Below are 22049 nucleotides of genomic sequence, written 5' to 3' on the forward strand. Positions count from 1 at the left end.
ACCGCATTGCTCTACGACTTTTAGTTTTCGAGTTATGAATTTTTTTAATGAATAAAATTTTTCACTATGACAAGTGGCTACCCTAAATTTAGGCAAAAATTTTTAAATTTTTAATTGTTGTGAAAAATTGATATATTATGTAAAATGAGCCGTAGAATTCAACCGAACAAACCGCATTGCTCTACGACTTTTAGTTTTTTTTTTATGAATTTTTTTAGTGAAAAACTTTGATCGCCTCTGTAGCCGGAACCGTTGCCCGGAGCGGCTCCGGGTTTGGTCGAAAAAATAGATAAAATTAAGCGCTATCAGATGTTTTTTTGTTCGTTGCTCTAAGTCTTACAGTTTCCGAGAAAAACGCAAAAAAAGGTTTCCATTTTCACTTTTTTTCAATTTTCAACCGCCAATTACGGCGAAACTATTAGAGTTATCGAGAAACGGAAAAATGGAGGACAACCGGAATAAAAAACTCTACAAAATGGCATAGGACTCAAGGCGATATCTCGCAAAAAATTTTTCAATTTTCAAACGCCGATTACGGCCAAACTAAAAGAGCTAGGAGAAAATGCCTTTTTAGATTGGAAAGAGCACATCAAAATCTATAAGATAGAATCGGTTTTATTTGATTTAGAGACACTTTAAAAATTGACCGATTTTAAGGGGGGGGTGTTAACTTTTTTTTAATTTTTTTTATTTTCTCATTTTTGGCTAAACTATTCGAAAAAGTGGAACTATTTTGATCCATTCCTATGCAAAATGATCCGGGGAATCGATTGGCATCGAGAAAATTGCCAAATTCCCAATAGTTTTTTAGTTATGAATTTTTTAAAATTTTACCAATTTTTGCATTTGTCTCCAATTTGCTCGAAAACTATTAGTCGGAGAACAATAATTTTTTTTGAAAAAGATAGATAATTTAAAGAGCTTTCCAACGATAATACACTTCATAGGGTTATCTCTGATAGTTCCGGAGCTATTGCTTGACAAAAGTTCCGGGTACCCAAAATCGACAAAAACTGCGACGAAAATTGAAAAATCAAACTTCTAAAAATCGAACATATGGACTTTTTGTGGACTTTTAACAACTTTTGTGGGTTGTTAAGACATGTAGAAGTCCATAAAAATTTACTGGAGTGAGTTTAAAAAAAAATTTTTTTTTCACCTCTTTGAAGTTAAGTGTATTATTACTCAGGAAATTTTAGCAAAAAAATTGAAAATTTTAAATCTCGTGAAAAGTTGGTATAATACAGAAAATGAGCCGCTGAATTCAATGGAACAAACCGCATTGCTTTACGACTTTTAGTTTTCGAGTTATGAATTTTTTTAATGAATAAAATTTTTCACTATGACAAATGGCTACCCTAAATTTAGGCAAAAATTTTTAAATTTTTAATTGTTGTGAAAAATTGATATATTATGTAAAATGAGCCGTAGAATTTAACCGAACAAACCGCATTGCTCTACGACTTTTAGTTTTTTTTTTATGAATTTTTTTAGTGAAAAACTTTGATCGCCTCTGTAGCCGGAACCGTTGCCCGGAGCGGCTCCGGGTTTGGTCGAAAAAATAGATAAAATTAAGCGCTATCAGATGTTTTTTTGTTCGTTGCTCTAAGTCTTACAGTTTCCGAGAAAAACGCAAAAAAAGGTTTCCATTTTCACTTTTTTTCAATTTTCAACCGCCAATTACGGCGAAACTATTAGAGTTATCGAGAAACGGAAAAATGGAGGACAACCGGAATAAAAAACTCTACAAAATGGCATAGGACTCAAGGCGATATCTCGCAAAAAATTTTTCAATTTTCAAACGCCGATTACGGCCAAACTAAAAGAGCTAGGAGAAAATGCTTTTTTAGATTGGAAAGAGCACATCAAAATCTATAAGATAGAATCGGTTTTATTTGATTTAGAGACACTTTAAAAATTGACCGATTTTAAGGGGGGGGTGTTAACTTTTTTTTAATTTTTTTTATTTTCTCATTTTTGGCTAAACTATTCGAAAAAGTGGAACTATTTTGATCCAATCCTATGCAAAATGATCCGGGGAATCGATTGCCATCGAGAAAATTGCCAAATTCCCAATAGTTTTTTAGTTATGAATTTTTTAAAATTTTACCAATTTTTGCATTTGTCTCCAATTTGCTCGAAAACTATTAGTCGGAGAACAATAATTTTTTTTGAAAAAGATAGATAATTTAAAGAGCTTTCCAACGATAATACACTTCATAGGGTTATCTCTGATAGTTCCGGAGCTATTGCTTGACAAAAGTTCCGGGTACCCAAAATCGACAAAAACTGCGACGAAAATTGAAAAATCAAACTTCTAAAAATCGAACATATGGACTTTTTGTGGACTTTTAACAACTTTTGTGGGTTGTTAAGACATGTAGAAGTCCATAAAAATTTACTGGAGTGATTTTAAAAAAAAAATTTTTTTTCACCTCTTTGAAGTTAAGTGTATTATTACTCAGGAAATTTTAGCAAAAAAATTGAAAATTTTAAATCTCGTGAAAAGTTGGTATAATACAGAAAATGAGCCTCTGAATTCAATGGAACAAACCGCATTGCTCTACGACTTTTAGTTTTCGAGTTATGAATTTTTTTAATGAATAAAATTTTTCACTATGACAAATGGCTACCCTAAATTTAGGCAAAAATTTTTAAATTTTTAATTGTTGTGAAAAATTGATATATTATGTAAAATGAGCCGTAGAATTTAACCGAACAAACCGCATTGCTCTACGACTTTTAGTTTTTTTTTTATGAATTTTTTTAGTGAAAAACTTTGATCGCCTCTGTAGCCGGAACCGTTGCCCGGAGCGGCTCCGGGTTTGGTCGAAAAAATAGATAAAATTAAGCGCTATCAGATGTTTTTTTGTTCGTTGCTCTAAGTCTTACAGTTTCCGAGAAAAACGCAAAAAAAGGTTTCCATTTTCACTTTTTTTCAATTTTCAACCGCCAATTACGGCGAAACTATTAGAGTTATCGAGAAACGGAAAAATGGAGGACAACCGGAATAAAAAACTCTACAAAATGGCATAGGACTCAAGGCGATATCTCGCAAAAAATTTTTCAATTTTCAAACGCTGATTACGGCCAAACTAAAAGAGCTAGGAGAAAATGCTTTTTTAGATTGGAAAGAGCACATCAAAATCTATAAGATAGAATCGGTTTTATTTGATTTAGAGACACTTTAAAAATTGACCGATTTTAAGGGGGGGGTGTTAACTTTTTTTTAATTTTTTTTATTTTCTCATTTTTGGCTAAACTATTCGAAAAAGTGGAACTATTTTGATTTATTCCTATGCAAAATGACCCGGGGAATCGATTGGCATCGAGAAAATTGCCAAATTCCCAATAGTTTTTTAGTTATGAATTTTTTAAAATTTTACCAATTTTTGCATTTGTCTCCAATTTGCTCAAAAACTATTAGTCGGAGAACAATAATTTTTTTTGAAAAAGATAGATAATTTAAAGAGCTTTCCAACGATAATACACTTCATAGGGTTATCTCTGATAGTTCCGGAGCTATTGCTTGACAAAAGTTCCGGGTACCCAAAATCGACAAAAACTGCGACGAAAATTGAAAAATCAAACTTCTAAAAATCGAACATATGGACTTTTTGTGGACTTTTAACAACTTTTGTGGGTTGTTAAGACATGTAGAAGTCCATAAAAATTTACTGGAGTGATTTTAAAAAAAAAATTTTTTTTCACCTCTTTGAAGTTAAGTGTATTATTCTATACTCAGGAAATTTTAGCAAAAAAATTGAAAATTTTAAATCTCGTGAAAAGTTGGTATAATACAGAAAATGAGCCTCTGAATTCAATGGAACAAACCGCATTGCTCTACGACTTTTAGTTTTCGAGTTATGAATTTTTTTAATGAATAAAATTTTTCACTATGACAAATGGCTACCCTAAATTTAGGCAAAAATTTTTAAATTTTTAATTGTTGTGAAAAATTGATATATTATGTAAAATGAGCCGTAGAATTTAACCGAACAAACCGCATTGCTCTACGACTTTTAGTTTTTTTTTTATGAATTTTTTTAGTGAAAAACTTTGATCGCCTCTGTAGCCGGAACCGTTGCCCGGAGCGGCTCCGGGTTTGGTCGAAAAAATAGATAAAATTAAGCGCTATCAGATGTTTTTTGTTCGTTGCTCTAAGTCTTACAGTTTCCGAGAAAAACGCAAAAAAAGGTTTCCATTTTCACTTTTTTTCAATTTTCAACCGCCAATTACGGCGAAACTATTAGAGTTATCGAGAAACGGAAAAATGGAGGACAACCGGAATAAAAAACTCTACAAAATGGCATAGGACTCAAGGCGATATCTCGCAAAAAATTTTTCAATTTTCAAACGCTGATTACGGCCAAACTAAAAGAGCTAGGAGAAAATGCTTTTTTAGATTGGAAAGAGCACATCAAAATCTATAAGATAGAATCGGTTTTATTTGATTTAGAGACACTTTAAAAATTGACCGATTTTAAGGGGGGGGTGTTAACTTTTTTTTAATTTTTTTTATTTTCTCATTTTTGGCTAAACTATTCGAAAAAGTGGAACTATTTTGATTTATTCCTATGCAAAATGACCCGGGGAATCGATTGGCATCGAGAAAATTGCCAAATTCCCAATAGTTTTTTAGTTATGAATTTTTTAAAATTTTACCAATTTTTGCATTTGTCTCCAATTTGCTCAAAAACTATTAGTCGGAGAACAATAATTTTTTTTGAAAAAGATAGATAATTTAAAGAGCTTTCCAACGATAATACACTTCATAGGGTTATCTCTGATAGTTCCGGAGCTATTGCTTGACAAAAGTTCCGGGTACCCAAAATCGACAAAAACTGCGACGAAAATTGAAAAATCAAACTTCTAAAAATCGAACATATGGACTTTTTGTGGACTTTTAACAACTTTTGTGGGTTGTTAAGACATGTAGAAGTCCATAAAAATTTACTGGAGTGATTTTAAAAAAAAAATTTTTTTTCACCTCTTTGAAGTTAAGTGTATTATTCTATACTCAGGAAATTTTAGCAAAAAAATTGAAAATTTTAAATCTCGTGAAAAGTTGGTATAATACAGAAAATGAGCCTCTGAATTCAATGGAACAAACCGCATTGCTCTACGACTTTTAGTTTTCGAGTTATGAATTTTTTTAATGAATAAAATTTTTCACTATGACAAATGGCTACCCTAAATTTAGGCAAAAATTTTTAAATTTTTAATTGTTGTGAAAAATTGATATATTATGTAAAATGAGCCGTAGAATTTAACCGAACAAACCGCATTGCTCTACGACTTTTAGTTTTTTTTTTATGAATTTTTTTAGTGAAAAACTTTGATCGCCTCTGTAGCCGGAACCGTTGCCCGGAGCGGCTCCGGGTTTGGTCGAAAAAATAGATAAAATTAAGCGCTATCAGATGTTTTTTGTTCGTTGCTCTAAGTCTTACAGTTTCCGAGAAAAACGCAAAAAAAGGTTTCCATTTTCACTTTTTTTCAATTTTCAACCGCCAATTACGGCGAAACTATTAGAGTTATCGAGAAACGGAAAAATGGAGGACAACCGGAATAAAAAACTCTACAAAATGGCATAGGACTCAAGGCGATATCTCGCAAAAAATTTTTCAATTTTCAAACGCTGATTACGGCCAAACTAAAAGAGCTAGGAGAAAATGCTTTTTTAGATTGGAAAGAGCACATCAAAATCTATAAGATAGAATCGGTTTTATTTGATTTAGAGACACTTTAAAAATTGACCGATTTTAAGGGGGGGGTGTTAACTTTTTTTTAATTTTTTTTATTTTCTCATTTTTGGCTAAACTATTCGAAAAAGTGGAACTATTTTGATTTATTCCTATGCAAAATGACCCGGGGAATCGATTGGCATCGAGAAAATTGCCAAATTCCCAATAGTTTTTTAGTTATGAATTTTTTAAAATTTTACCAATTTTTGCATTTGTCTCCAATTTGCTCAAAAACTATTAGTCGGAGAACAATAATTTTTTTTGAAAAAGATAGATAATTTAAAGAGCTTTCCAACGATAATACACTTCATAGGGTTATCTCTGATAGTTCCGGAGCTATTGCTTGACAAAAGTTCCGGGTACCCAAAATCGACAAAAACTGCGACGAAAATTGAAAAATCAAACTTCTAAAAATCGAACATATGGACTTTTTGTGGACTTTTAACAACTTTTGTGGGTTGTTAAGACATGTAGAAGTCCATAAAAATTTACTGGAGTGAGTTTAAAAAAAAATTTTTTTTTCACCTCTTTGAAGTTACATAAGTGTATTATTACTCAGGAAATTTTAGCAAAAAAATTGAAAATTTTAAATCTCGTGAAAAGTTGGTATAATACAGAAAATGAGCCTCTGAATTCAATGGAACAAACCGCATTGCTCTACGACTTTTAGTTTTCGAGTTATGAATTTTTTTAATGAATAAAATTTTTCACTATGACAAATGGCTACCCTAAATTTAGGCAAAAATTTTTAAATTTTTAATTGTTGTGAAAAATTGATATATTATGTAAAATGAGCCGTAGAATTTAACCGAACAAACCGCATTGCTCTACGACTTTTAGTTTTTTTTTATGAATTTTTTTAGTGAAAAAATTTGATCGCCTCTGTAGCCGGAACCGTTGCCCGGAGCGGCTCCGGGTTTGGTCGAAAAAATAGATAAAATTAAGCGCTATCAGATGTTTTTTTGTTCGTTGCTCTAAGTCTTACAGTTTCCGAGAAAAACGCAAAAAAAGGTTTCCATTTTCACTTTTTTTCAATTTTCAACCGCCAATTACGGCGAAACTATTAGAGTTATCGAGAAACGGAAAAATGGAGGACAACCGGAATAAAAAACTCTACAAAATGGCATAGGACTCAAGGCGATATCTCGCAAAAAATTTTTCAATTTTCAAACGCTGATTACGGCCAAACTAAAAGAGCTAGGAGAAAATGCTTTTTTAGATTGGAAAGAGCACATCAAAATCTATAAGATAGAATCGGTTTTATTTGATTTAGAGACACTTTAAAAATTGACCGATTTTAAGGGGGGGGTGTTAACTTTTTTTTAATTTTTTTTATTTTCTCATTTTTGGCTAAACTGTTCGAAAAAGTGGAACTATTTTGATCCATTCCTATGCAAAATGATCCGGGGAATCGATTGGCATCGAGAAAATTGCCAAATTCCCAATAGTTTTTTAGTTATGAATTTTTTAAAATTTTACCAATTTTTGCATTTGTCTCCAATTTGCTCGAAAACTATTAGTCGGAGAACAATAATTTTTTTTGAAAAAGATAGATAATTTAAAGAGCTTTCCAACGATAATACACTTCATAGGGTTATCTCTGATAGTTCCGGAGCTATTGCTTGACAAAAGTTCCGGGTACCCAAAATCGACAAAAACTGCGACGAAAATTGAAAAATCAAACTTCTAAAAATCGAACATATGGACTTTTTGTGGACTTTTAACAACTTTTGTGGGTTGTTAAGACATGTAGAAGTCCATAAAAATTTACTGGAGTGAGTTTAAAAAAAAAATTTTTTTTCACCTCTTTGAAGTTAAGTGTATTTATTACTCAGGAAATTTTAGCAAAAAAATTGAAAATTTTAAATCTCGTGAAAAGTTGGTATAATACAGAAAATGAGCCGCTGAATTCAATGGAACAAACCGCATTGCTCTACGACTTTTAGTTTTCGAGTTATGAATTTTTTTAATGAATAAAATTTTTCACTATGACAAATGGCTACCCTAAATTTAGGCAAAAATTTTTAAATTTTCAATTGTTGTGAAAAATTGATATATTATGTAAAATGAGCCGTAGAATTCAACCGAACAAACCGCATTGCTCTACGACTTTTAGTTTTTTTTTATGAATTTTTTTAGTGAAAAACTTTGATCGCCTCTGTAGCCGGAACCGTTGCCTGGAGCGGCTCCGGGTTTGGTCGAAAAAATAGATAAAATTAAGCGCTATCAGATGTTTTTTTGTTCGTTGCTCTAAGTCTTACAGTTTCCGAGAAAAACGCAAAAAAAGTTTCCATTTTCACATTTTTTCAATTTTCAACCGCTAATTACGGCGAAACTATTAGAGTTATCGAGAAACGGAAAAATGGAGGACAACCGGAATAAAAAACTCTACAAAATGGCATAGGACTCAAGGCGATATCTCGCAAAAAATTTTTCAATTTTCAAACGCCGATTACGGCCAAACTAAAGGAGCTAGGAGAAAATGCTTTTTTAGATTGGAAAGAGCACATCAAAATCTATAAGATAGAATCGGTTTTATTTGATTTAGAGACACTTTAAAAATTGACCGATTTTAAGGGGGGGGTGTTAACTTTTTTTTAATTTTTTTTATTGTCTCATTTTTGGCTAAACTATTCGAAAAAGTGGAACTATTTTGATCCATACCTATGCAAAATGATCCGGGGAATCGATTGGCATCGAGAAAATTGCCAAATTCCCAATAGTTTTTTAGTTATGAATTTTTTAAAATTTTACCAATTTTTGCATTTGTCTCCAATTTGCTCGAAAACTATTAGTCGGAGAACAATAATTTTTTTTGAAAAAGATAGATAATTTAAAGAGCTTTCCAACGATAATACACTTCATAGGGTTATCTCTGATAGTTCCGGAGCTATTGCTTGACAAAAGTTCCGGGTACCCAAAATCGACAAAAACTGCGACGAAAATTGAAAAATCAAACTTCTAAAAATCGAACATATGGACTTTTTGTGGACTTTTAACAACTTTTGTGGGTTGTTAAGACATGTAGAAGTCCATAAAAATTTACTGGAGTGAGTTTAAAAAAAAATTTTTTTTCACCTCTTTGAAGTTAAGTGTATTATTACTCAGGAAATTTTAGCAAAAAAATTGAAAATTTTAAATCTCGTGAAAAGCTGGTATAATACAGAAAATGAGCCGCTGAATTCAATGGAACAAACCGCATTGCTCTACGACTTTTAGTTTTCGAGTTATGAATTTTTTTAATGAATAAAATTTTTCACTATGACAAATGGCTACCCTAAATTTAAGCAAAAATTTTTAAATTTTTAATTGTTGTGAAAAATTGATATATTATGTAAAATGAGCCGTAGAATTCAACCGAACAAACCGCATTGCTCTACGACTTTTAGTTTTTTTTTTATGAATTTTTTTAGTGAAAAACTTTGATCGCCTCTGTAGCCGGAACCGTTGCCCGGAGCGGCTCCGGGTTTGGTCGAAAAAATAGATAAAATTAAGCGCTATCAGATGTTTTTTTGTTCGTTGCTCTAAGTCTTACAGTTTCCGAGAAAAACGCAAAAAAAGGTTTCCATTTTCACTTTTTTTCAATTTTCAACCGCCAATTACGGCGAAACTATTAGAGTTATCGAGAAACGGAAAAATGGAGGACAACCGGAATAAAAAACTCTACAAAATGGCATAGGACTCAAGGCGATATCTCGCAAAAAATTTTTCAATTTTCAAACGCCGATTACGGCCAAACTAAAAGAGCTAGGAGAAAATGCCTTTTTAGATTGGAAAGAGCACATCAAAATCTATAAGATAGAATCGGTTTTATTTGATTTAGAGACACTTTAAAAATTGACCGATTTTAAGGGGGGGGGTGTTAACTTTTTTTTAATTTTTTTTATTTTCTCATTTTTGGCTAAACTATTCGAAAAAGTGGAACTATTTTGATCCATTCCTATGCAAAATGATCCGGGGAATCGATTGGCATCGAGAAAATTGCCAAATTCCCAATAGTTTTTTAGTTATGAATTTTTTAAAATTTTACCAATTTTTGCATTTGTCTCCAATTTGCTCGAAAACTATTAGTCGGAGAACAATAATTTTTTTTGAAAAAGATAGATAATTTAAAGAGCTTTCCAACGATAATACACTTCATAGGGTTATCTCTGATAGTTCCGGAGCTATTGCTTGACAAAAGTTCCGGGTACCCAAAATCGACAAAAACTGCGACGAAAATTGAAAAATCAAACTTCTAAAAATCGAACATATGGACTTTTTGTGGACTTTTAACAACTTTTGTGGGTTGTTAAGACATGTAGAAGTCCATAAAAATTTACTGGAGTGAGTTTAAAAAAAAATTTTTTTTTCACCTCTTTGAAGTTAAGTGTATTATTTATTACTCAGGAAATTTTAGCAAAAAAATTGAAAATTTTAAATCTCGTGAAAAGTTGGTATAATACAGAAAATGAGCCGCTGAATTCAATGGAACAAACCGCATTGCTCTACGACTTTTAGTTTTCGAGTTATGAATTTTTTTAATGAATAAAATTTTTCACTATGACAAATGGCTACCCTAAATTTAGGCAAAAATTTTTAAATTTTTAATTGTTGTGAAAAATTGATATATTATGTAAAATGAGCCGTAGAATTCAACCGAACAAACCGCATTGCTCTACGACTTTTTGTTTTTTTTTTATGAATTTTTTTAGTGAAAAACTTTGATCGCCTCTGTAGCCGGAACCGTTGCCCGGAGCGGCTCCGGGTTTGGTCGAAAAAATAGATAAAATTAAGCGCTATCAGATGTTTTTTGTTCGTTGCTCTAAGTCTTACAGTTTCCGAGAAAAACGCAAAAAAAGGTTTCCATTTTCACTTTTTTTCAATTTTCAACCGCCAATTACGGCGAAACTATTAGAGTTATCGAGAAACGGAAAAATGGAGGACAACCGGAATAAAAAACTCTACAAAATGGCATAGGACTCAAGGCGATATCTCGCAAAAAATTTTTCAATTTTCAAACGCCGATTACGGCCAAACTAAAAGAGCTAGGAGAAAATGCTTTTTTAGATTGGAAAGAGCACATCAAAATCTATAAGATAGAATCGGTTTTATTTGATTTAGAGACACTTTAAAAATTGACCGATTTTAAGGGGGGGGTGTTAACTTTTTTTTAATTTTTTTTATTTTCTCATTTTTGGCTAAACTATTCGAAAAAGTGGAACTATTTTGATCCATTCCTATGCAAAATGATCCGGGGAATCGATTGGCATCGAGAAAATTGCCAAATTCCCAATAGTTTTTTAGTTATGAATTTTTTAAAATTTTACCAATTTTTGCATTTGTCTCCAATTTGCTCGAAAACTATTAGTCGGAGAACAATAATTTTTTTTGAAAAAGATAGATAATTTAAAGAGCTTTCCAACGATAATACACTTCATAGGGTTATCTCTGATAGTTCCGGAGCTATTGCTTGACAAAAGTTCCGGGTACCCAAAATCGACAAAAACTGCGACGAAAATTGAAAAATCAAACTTCTAAAAATCGAACATATGGACTTTTTGTGGACTTTTAACAACTTTTGTGGGTTGTTAAGACATGTAGAAGTCCATAAAAATTTACTGGAGTGAGTTTAAAAAAAAATTTTTTTTTCACCTCTTTGAAGTTAAGTGTATTATTACTCAGGAAATTTTAGCAAAAAAATTGAAAATTTTAAATCTCGTGAAAAGTTGGTATAATACAGAAAATGAGCCGCTGAATTCAATGGAACAAACCGCATTGCTCTACGACTTTTAGTTTTCGAGTTATGAATTTTTTTAATGAATAAAATTTTTCACTATGACAAATGGCTACCCTAAATTTAGGCAAAAATTTTTAAATTTTTAATTGTTGTGAAAAATTGATATATTATGTAAAATGAGCCGTAGAATTCAACCGAACAAACCGCATTGCTCTACGACTTTTAGTTTTTTTTTATGATTTTTTTTAGTGAAAAACTTTGATCGCCTCTGTAGCCGGAACCGTTGCCCGGAGCGGCTCCGGGTTTGGTCGAAAAAATAGATAAAATTAAGCGCTATCAGATGTTTTTTTGTTCGTTGCTCTAAGTCTTACAGTTTTCGAGAAAAACGCAAAAAAAGGTTTCCATTTTTACTTTTTTTCAATTTTCAACCGCCAATTACGGCGAAACTATTAGAGTTATCGAGAAACGGAAAAATGGAGGACAACCGGAATAAAAAACTCTACAAAATGGCATAGGACTCAAGGCGATATCTCGCAAAAAATTTTTCAATTTTCAAACGCCGATTACGGCCAAACTAAAAGAGCTAGGAGAAAATGCTTTTTTAGATTGGAAAGAGCACATCAAAATCTATAAGATAGAATCGGTTTTATTTGATTTAAAGACACTTTAAAAATTGACCGATTTTAAGGGGGGGGTGTTAACTTTTTTTTAATTTTTTTTATTTTCTCATTTTTGGCTAAACTATTCGAAAAAGTGGAACTATTTTGATCCATCCCTATGCAAAATGATCCGGGGAATCGATTGGCATCGAGAAAATTGCCAAATTCCCAATAGTTTTTTAGTTATGAATTTTTTAAAATTTTACCAATTTTTGCATTTGTCTCCAATTTGCTCGAAAACTATTAGTCGGAGAACAATAATTTTTTTTGAAAAAGATAGATAATTTAAAGAGCTTTCCAACGATAATACACTTCATAGGGTTATCTCTGATAGTTCCGGAGCTATTGCTTGACAAAAGTTCCGGGTACCCAAAATCGACAAAAACTGCGACGAAAATTGAAAAATCAAACTTCTAAAAATCGAACATATGGACTTTTTGTGGACTTTTAACAACTTTTGTGGGTTGTTAAGACATGTAGAAGTCCATAAAAATTTACTGGAGTGAGTTTAAAAAAAAATTTTTTTTTCACCTCTTTGAAGTTAAGTGTATTATTACTCAGGAAATTTTAGCAAAAAAATTGAAAATTTTAAATCTCGTGAAAAGTTGGTATAATACAGAAAATGAGCCGCTGAATTCAATGGAACAAACCGCATTGCTCTACGACTTTTAGTTTTCGAGTTATGAATTTTTTTAATGAATAAAATTTTTCACTATGACAAATGGCTACCCTAAATTTAGGCAAAAATTTTTAAATTTTCAATTGTTGTGAAAAATTGATATATTATGTAAAATGAGCCGTAGAATTCAACCGAACAAACCGCATTGCTCTACGACTTTTAGTTTTTTTTTTATGAATTTTTTTAGTGAAAAACTTTGATCGCCTCTGTAGCCGGAACCGTTGCCCGGAGCGGCTCCGGGTTTGGTCGAAAAAATAGATAAAATTAAGCGCTATCAGATGTTTTTTTGTTCGTTGCTCTAAGTCTTACAGTTTCCGAGAAAAACGCAAAAAAAGGTTTCCATTTTCACTTTTTTTCAATTTTCAACCGCCAATTACGGCGAAACTATTAGAGTTATCGAGAAACGGAAAAATGGAGGACAACCGGAATAAAAAACTCTACAAAATGGCATAGGACTCAAGGCGATATCTCGCAAAAAATTTTTCAATTTTCAAACGCCGATTACGGCCAAACTAAAAGAGCTAGGAGAAAATGCTTTTTTAGATTGGAAAGAGCACATCAAAATCTATAAGATAGAATCGGTTTTATTTGATTTAGAGACACTTTAAAAATTGACCGATTTTAAGGGGGGGGTGTTAACTTTTTTTTAATTTTTTTTATTTTCTCATTTTTGGCTAAACTATTCGAAAAAGTGGAACTATTTTGATCCATTCCTATGCAAAATGATCCGGGGAATCGATTGGCATCGAGAAAATTGCCAAATTCCCAATAGTTTTTTAGTTATGAATTTTTTAAAATTTTACCAATTTTTGCATTTGTCTCCAATTTGCTCGAAAACTATTAGTCGGAGAACAATATTTTTTTTTGAAAAAGATAGATAATTTAAAGAGCTTTCCAACGATAATACACTTCATAGGGTTATCTCTGATAGTTCCGGAGCTATTGCTTGACAAAAGTTCCGGGTACCCAAAATCGACAAAAACGGCGACGAAAATTGAAAAATCAAACTTCTAAAAATCGAACATATGGACTTTTTGTGGACTTTTAACAACTTTTGTGGGTTGTTAAGACATGTAGAAGTCCATAAAAATTTACTGGAGTGAGTTTAAAAAAAAATTTTTTTTTCACCTCTTTGAAGTTAAGTGTATTATTACTCAGGAAATTTTAGCAAAAAAATTGAAAATTTTAAATCTCGTGAAAAGTTGGTATAATACAGAAAATGAGCCGCTGAATTCAATGGAACAAACCGCATTGCTCTACGACTTTTAGTTTTCGAGTTATGAATTTTTTTAATGAATAAAATTTTTCACTATGACAAATGGCTACCCTAAATTTAGGCAAAAATTTTTAAATTTTCAATTGTTGTGAAAAATTGATATATTATGTAAAATGAGCCGTAGAATTCAACCGAACAAACCGCATTGCTCTACGACTTTTAGTTTTTTTTTATGAATTTTTTTAGTGAAAAACTTTGATCGCCTCTGTAGCCGGAACCGTTGCCCGGAGCGGCTCCGGGTTTGGTCGAAAAAATAGATAAAATTAAGCGCTATCAGATGTTTTTTTGTTCGTTGCTCTAAGTCTTACAGTTTCCGAGAAAAACGCAAAAAAAGGTTTCCATTTTCACTTTTTTTCAATTTTCAACCGCCAATTACGGCGAAACTATTAGAGTTATCGAGAAACGGAAAAATGGAGGACAACCGGAATAAAAAACTCTACAAAATGGCATAGGACTCAAGGCGATATCTCGCAAAAAATTTTTCAATTTTCAAACGCCGATTACGGCCAAACTAAAAGAGCTAGGAGAAAATGCTTTTTTAGATTGGAAAGAGCACATCAAAATCTATAAGATAGAATCGGTTTTATTTGATTTAGAGACACTTTAAAAATTGACCGATTTTAAGGGGGGGGTGTTAACTTTTTTTTAATTTTTTTTATTTTCTCATTTTTGGCTAAACTATTCGAAAAAGTGGAACTATTTTGATCCATTCCTATGCAAAATGATCCGGGGAATCGATTGGCATCGAGAAAATTGCCAAATTCCCAATAGTTTTTTAGTTATGAATTTTTTAAAATTTTACCAATTTTTGCATTTGTCTCCAATTTGCTCGAAAACTATTAGTCGGAGAACAATATTTTTTTTTGAAAAAGATAGATAATTTAAAGAGCTTTCCAACGATAATACACTTCATAGGGTTATCTCTGATAGTTCCGGAGCTATTGCTTGACAAAAGTTCCGGGTACCCAAAATCGACAAAAACGGCGACGAAAATTGAAAAATCAAACTTCTAAAAATCGAACATATGGACTTTTTGTGGACTTTTAACAACTTTTGTGGGTTGTTAAGACATGTAGAAGTCCATAAAAATTTACTGGAGTGAGTTTAAAAAAAAATTTTTTTTTCACCTCTTTGAAGTTAAGTGTATTATTACTCAGGAAATTTTAGCAAAAAAATTGAAAATTTTAAATCTCGTGAAAAGTTGGTATAATACAGAAAATGAGCCGCTGAATTCAATGGAGCAAACCGCATTGCTCTACGACTTTTAGTTTTCGAGTTATGAATTTTTTTAATGAATAAAATTTTTCACTATGACAAATGGCTACCCTAAATTTAGGCAAAAATTTTTAAATTTTTAATTGTTGTGAAAAATTGATATATTATGTAAAATGAGCCGTAGAATTCAACCGAACAAACCGCATTGCTCTACGACTTTTAGTTTTTTTTTTATGAATTTTTTTAGTGAAAAACTTTGATCGCCTCTGTAGCCGGAACCGTTGCCCGAAGCGGCTCCGGGTTTGGTCGAAAAAATAGATAAAATTAAGCGCTATCAGATGTTTTTTTGTTCGTTGCTCTAAGTCTTACAGTTTCCGAGAAAAACGCAAAAAAAGGTTTCCATTTTCACTTTTTTTCAATTTTCAACCGCCAATTACGGCGAAACTATTAGAGTTATCGAGAAACGGAAAAATGGAGGACAACCGGAATAAAAAACTCTACAAAATGGCATAGGACTCAAGGCGATATCTCGCAAAAAATTTTTCAATTTTCAAACGCCGATTACGGCCAAACTAAAAGAGCTAGGAGAAAATGCTTTTTTAGATTGGAAAGAGCACATCAAAATCTATAAGATAGAATCGGTTTTATTTGATTTAGAGACACTTTAAAAATTGACCGATTTTAAGGGGGGGGTGTTAACTTTTTTTTAATTTTTTTTATTTTCTCATTTTTGGCTAAACTATTCGAAAAAGTAGAACTATTTTGATCCATTCCTATGCAAAATGATCCGGGGAATCGATTGGCATCGAGAAAATTGCCAAATTCCCAATAGTTTTTTAGTTATGATTTTTTTAAAATTTTACCAATTTTTGCATTTGTCTCCAATTTGCTCGAAAACTATTAGTCGGAGAACAATAATTTTTTTTGAAAAAGATAGATAATTTAAAGAGCTTTCCAACGATAATACACTTCATAGGGTTATCTCTGATAGTTCCGGAGCTATTGCTTGACAAAAGTTCCGGGTACCCAAAATCGACAAAAACTGCGACGAAAATTGAAAAATCAAACTTCTAAAAATCGAACATATGGACTTTTTGTGGACTTTTAACAACTTTTGTGGGTTGTTAAGACATGTAGAAGTCCATAAAAATTTACTGGAGTGAGTTTAAAAAAAAAATTTTTTTTCACCTCTTTGAAGTTAAGTGTATTATTACTCAGGAAATTTTAGCAAAAAAATTGAAAATTTTAAATCTCGTGAAAAGTTGGTATAATACAGAAAATGAGCCGCTGAATTCAATGGAACAAACCGCATTGCTCTACGACTTTTAGTTTTCGAGTTATGAATTTTTTTAATGAATAAAATTTTTCACTATGACAAATGGCTACCCTAAATTTAGGCAAAAATTTTTAAATTTTTAATTGTTGTGAAAAATTGATATATTATGTAAAATGAGCCGTAGAATTCAACCGAACAAACCGCATTGCTCTACGACTTTTAGTTTTTTTTTTATGATTTTTTTTAGTGAAAAACTTTGATCGCCTCTGTAGCCGGAACCGTTGCCCGGAGCGGCTCCGGGTTTGGTCGAAAAAATAGATAAAATTAGGCGCTATCAGATGTTTTTTTGTTCGTTGCTCTAAGTCTTACAGTTTCCGAGAAAAACGCAAAAAAAGGTTTCCATTTTCACTTTTTTTCAATTTTCAACCGCCAATTACGGCGAAACTATTAGAGTTATCGAGAAACGGAAAAATGGAGGACAACCGGAATAAAAAACTCTACAAAATGGCATAGGACTCAAGGCGATATCTCGCAAAAAATTTTTCAATTTTCAAACGCCGATTACGGCCAAACTAAAAAAGCTAGGAGAAAATGCTTTTTTAGATTGGAAAGAGCACATCAAAATCTATAAGATAGAATCGGTTTTATTTGATTTAGAGACACTTTAAAAATTGACCGATTTTAAGGGGGGGGTGTTAACTTTTTTTTAATTTTTTTTATTTTCTCATTTTTGGCTAAACTATTCGAAAAAGTGGAACTATTTTGATCCATTCCTATGCAAAATGATCCGGGGAATCGATTGGCATCGAGAAAATTGACAGGTCAGGTCAGGTCAGGTCAGGTCAGGTCAGGTCAGGTCAGGTCAGGTCAGGTCAGGTCAGGTCAGGTCAGGTCAGGTCAGGTCAGGTCAGGTCAGGTCAGGTCAGGTCAGGTCAGGTCAGGTCAGGTCAGGTCAGGTCCCAGGGCGGAGGCCAACCGCTACTGGGCGCGTCCCCCAGGTGGCGGATAGGGGAAAGCCCTCACCGGCTTGCCGGCGGGTAGTGGTGAAATAAAATAGCCACCGCGGACCAATAGCGCAGGGAGGAGACAACCTCCTGGATAAAAAACACGGCAGACCGCAATGGACAAGGACCAGGTTAAGGATGGAGGGGATTCGACAAAGGACAAGACGACAACACGCCTGCCAGGAGGCATAAAATGAAATTCTACGAGCTTGGTTTATATGATGGAGGACGAAAAAGGAAATAAGTTTACTGCACAGGGGGGAAGTTCCCCAGTGCCGGTCGCCGGAGGTGGTAAAGCGGGCCTCTCCCGACCGTCAGCAAGCAACCGTGGGGCATCTTCGGTGGGCAACCAGGCCGAGATGCTTCTTGCTACTGGAGAGAAAGAGAAAGACCAAGCGGAGGGGGCTGGAAGAGCTTCTGGTAGTATGGTGGATACACCGAAAACAGGTCCTCTACACAGCAGATTAAATCTCACTAGCAGACTACTGAGGTGTAGTTCCCTATCGGAGGGCAGTACAAAAAAGAGGAAGTACGTCGACTCATCGCCAAGTCCAAAGACTGCTTACAATAAAAAGGAAAGTGCAGTAGCCTTCTCGGCGATTGAGGCAATAGGAAATATCGTCAAAATAGCGGAGAAGCTGAATAACACCATCAAAGCATCGTACCAGCCCAAGAAAGAGATCGTACATATGGTGGAGAGCATCAATAGGAACACTAAAGTTTTCGCAAATGAGTCCATAAAGGCCTGGTTGGAGGAAGTGAGATGGGAGCCTGTAGAAAGGATCACCTACGATGCGGATGCGCAGACGGACCCGCCACAGGAGGCTGAGGATACCAAGACTCTCAGGGCGGAGCTGGAGGCGGTTAAACAGCAAGCAGCTAAGCAGGCAAAGGAAATTGAGATCCTCAAACGGACGCTCCAAGATCTTGAAAGGGAAAGGGAGCAGAAACAAGGGGTAGACGCCACCGCCCAAAGCACCGATGACGACAAAGAATCCATCAGGAGGGAAATCCTGACACAGATGGACCGTCCCGGCACATATGCGGAGGTTGAGAGAGTACTAAACCTAGAATGGCCGCAAGACGTCTATCAAGCTACGAAGGTAATCAAGGGATCACCGCTTGCCGCATCTAGAGACTGGGACCTGGGAATTTTCCTCAACGAAGAGGATGGGGGTTTAGACACCACAGCTATGGGGAGGCTGTTCAAAGAGAGATACCCAGAATTGGTCGAGGAAGAGGAAGAACAAGACGACATCTCTTACATTGTACAGACAACGAAGTTCAAGTCAAAGGTAAACACAAAATACGTATGGAAGATTCGGATCGAGAAGTCGATGACAAATTGGGAAGATAAAGCATTAAATGCAGAAATCTTAAAGAAACTGAGGGACATTGCTGATGCAATGCAGGTCGAAGGTAGGGTAAAAGTTGCCATCCCAATCCCTCCGAGGGCATCCCTCGATCAGCTAAGAAAACTGGCGGAAATCGCTTTTAGGAACAAGGGAAGAGAACTGGCTATACATGTTCCCCAAAATTTCACCGTAAACGGGATACCCACGGCAAATCCAAATCCAAAACAAACAAAGAGAAGAGGTGTGGAAAAACAAACTGGGGCACTCATAGTACGGAAGCCTGGGTGCGAGTATATTGACCTTCTCAAGAAAGTCAAAAAGACATTGGGTAACTCGGAGAATCTTAAAATATATAAGGCACTCAAGACCAATAAGGGCGACCTTCTGATCGTTACCGAGAATAACGAGGAAGCATTGGCAAACGCCAGGAAGACAATAGTGGAAGAGGACAACGCCATATCGGTGACAATCAGCAGACCTAGGGGAGAGGGAATGGAGCTACATATCGGAAACATCGAAGCCGATATCACAGCGGAACAAATCTCGGAAGCTGTCGGAAAGAAAATGGAGGTACAGCCCCAAGAAATAGTTGTTAAAGCACTAAGGAAGGGACCAGCGGAAATGCAGGTCGCGACGATACAGGTCAAAAAGGACCTAGGAGAAAGCCTTTTAACCCAAAGGCAAATCAGAATAGGATTGTGTCTATGCACCACTACCGAGAAGGTCGAGCTCGTAAGATGCTATAAGTGCTGGGGACAGGGACACATCTCCACAAAGTGTAGCGGACCGGAAAGAAAGAACCTGTGCAGGAAATGCGGCAAGCCGGGGCATAAAATCTCAGACTGCCGGGGCAATGAATATTGCTTACAATGCAACGAGGAGGGCCACAGGACGGGATCAAATAAATGCCCCGTTCGCAGAAAAGAAGTTAGGAAACTTATCCGTAGCATCAGTACAGCAAAGAACGGACATCCACCCCAAACGGAAGAAAAACACATGTCACAGATGGAGACCGAGGAGGTAGGTAAAGTGCCAGAAGCCAGGACGGATACAGCGAAACCACACATAGAGGGGGACCTTCCCTCCCCCCTCACCAGAGAAGCATGAGGGTGCCCGGACCGGGCCGGGGCAGCCCGGTCCGGGACAGTCCCACCCGACACCCCATGCGTCTCAACCGGACTCCCCAGCGACTCCCTCCGTCTTAGGGGCGGAGGAGGACGAGGAAGACCAACAGGACGCCCAGACAAAATAAAAGTGTTGCAGTGTAACCTAAACCGAAGCAGGGAAGCCTTCCAGCTACTCCACGGAACAGTTCACGATAGACAGATAGACATCGCGGTGGTGGCGGAACCAAATAAGAAACTATCCGAAATGGGCCCTTGGACGCTGGATAGGAGGAAAGACGTGGCAATCAGACAATTCAACAAGGCGGAGGCACTTAGGAAACATATTGGAAATGGTTTCGTGGGAGTGGAGTACAGGGGGTACGCATTATATGGATGCTACATATCGCCCAACTCCACTCTGGATGAGTTCAAACAGCTCCTTAGGGAATTAGAAGGCCACCTAAATTCCAGCGGAGAGGAGTGCATAATTGTTGGCGATTTCAACGCCAAGTCGCCGGCTTGGGGCTCCAAAAAAGAGGACGAAAGGGGACGGATCCTTATGGATTGGATAGCCCAAAGAGACTACACCATTCAAAACACGGGGGACGAGCCCACCTTTGTGAGAGGGGAGAGCGTTTCCAATATAGATCTTACAATTACGTCGAACGGCCTCGCGGATAAGATTAAGAACTGGAAGGTACTCCCAGAGGAGAATCTCAGCGACCACAGGGACATCTACTTCGAAATATGTAAAACGAAAGAGGAAAACGAAGCAAGAACGAAGAGGGTAAGGAAGAGCTGGAAAATCGACGGAGAAGGACTGAACATCTATCGAGAACTCGTGAGGAAGGAGATCAGTGGTAGAGGCAGACACTGGTCAACAGGGACACTGATGCAAAAGATCGAGGAAATGTGCAACTCCTCCTTTGCCACATGTAGGGGGGGGCACCCAGCACACAAAAGACCAGTGTACTGGTGGAACCGAGACATTGCCGAGCAAAGGGCAAAGTGCCTTAAAGCAAGAAGAACTCTTGGGCGGGGGCGTAAATACAGGAAAACTACGTCGGAACAAATACAGCAATTAGAAGACCGGTACAGAATGACCAAGAAGGAACTTCGGGGACACATAAAGAAGGCGAAGCAAACGGCGTGGAAAGAGCTGATAGAAATGATAGAGGAAGACCCCTGGGGTAAGGGCTATAAGGTAGCCATGGGGAAGTTCAGAAAAGAGACGCCGCCCTCCAAGGAGGAGACGAAGGAAGCCGTGAAGAAGCTCTTTCCTCGTAGGGAACGGACGGTTTGGCAAAAGGAGCCCTGCCAGGAGAAGATCGAGTTCAGCGAACAAGAGCTGAGGGATGCAGCGAGCAGACTCCGGGTAAAGAGAGCACCAGGTCCAGACGGCATCCAAGCCGAGATTGTAAAAATGGTGGTGGAAGAGGCAACCAGTGACGTTCTTGCGGTGATCAATGCATCCGCGGGAAAAGGGGAATTCCCAACTAGGTGGAAAGAAGCCAAACTTGTATTGATACCGAAAACGAAGCAAGATTCGGAAGGCATTAGGAAGTTTAGGCCAATATGTCTCCTCGACATTATGGGAAAGCTCTTCGAGCACCTCATCAGATCCAGGCTAGAGAAAGAACTTGACGAGAAGGGGGGGCTGGCGGACTCCCAATTCGGATTTAGAAAAGGAAGGTCTACCTTAGACGCCATGGAGGAGGTACTAAAGTTTGCCGAAACGGCCAACCGGGGCACCTGGGGCCGGAAGGACCTATGTGCCATCGTCGCCATAGACGTCGAAAACGCTTTTAATTCGGCTCCATGGAAGAAAATCATCGAGGCACTAGAAGGAAAACGAATCAACAAAGCCCTGTTAGCGCTCATACAGGACTACCTGCAGGACAGGGGAATCCTGGTGGGGGAAGGGGAGGAATACGTTGAGATGACGTGCGGCGTCCCACAGGGCTCGGTCTTGGGCCCGACTCTATGGAACGTCCTGTATGATGCTGTGCTTAGGCT

The sequence above is a fragment of the Tribolium castaneum genome, chromosome 10, assembly GCF_031307605.1.
Source record: "Tribolium castaneum strain GA2 chromosome 10, icTriCast1.1, whole genome shotgun sequence".
Taxonomy (NCBI): Eukaryota; Metazoa; Arthropoda; class Insecta; order Coleoptera; family Tenebrionidae; genus Tribolium; species Tribolium castaneum.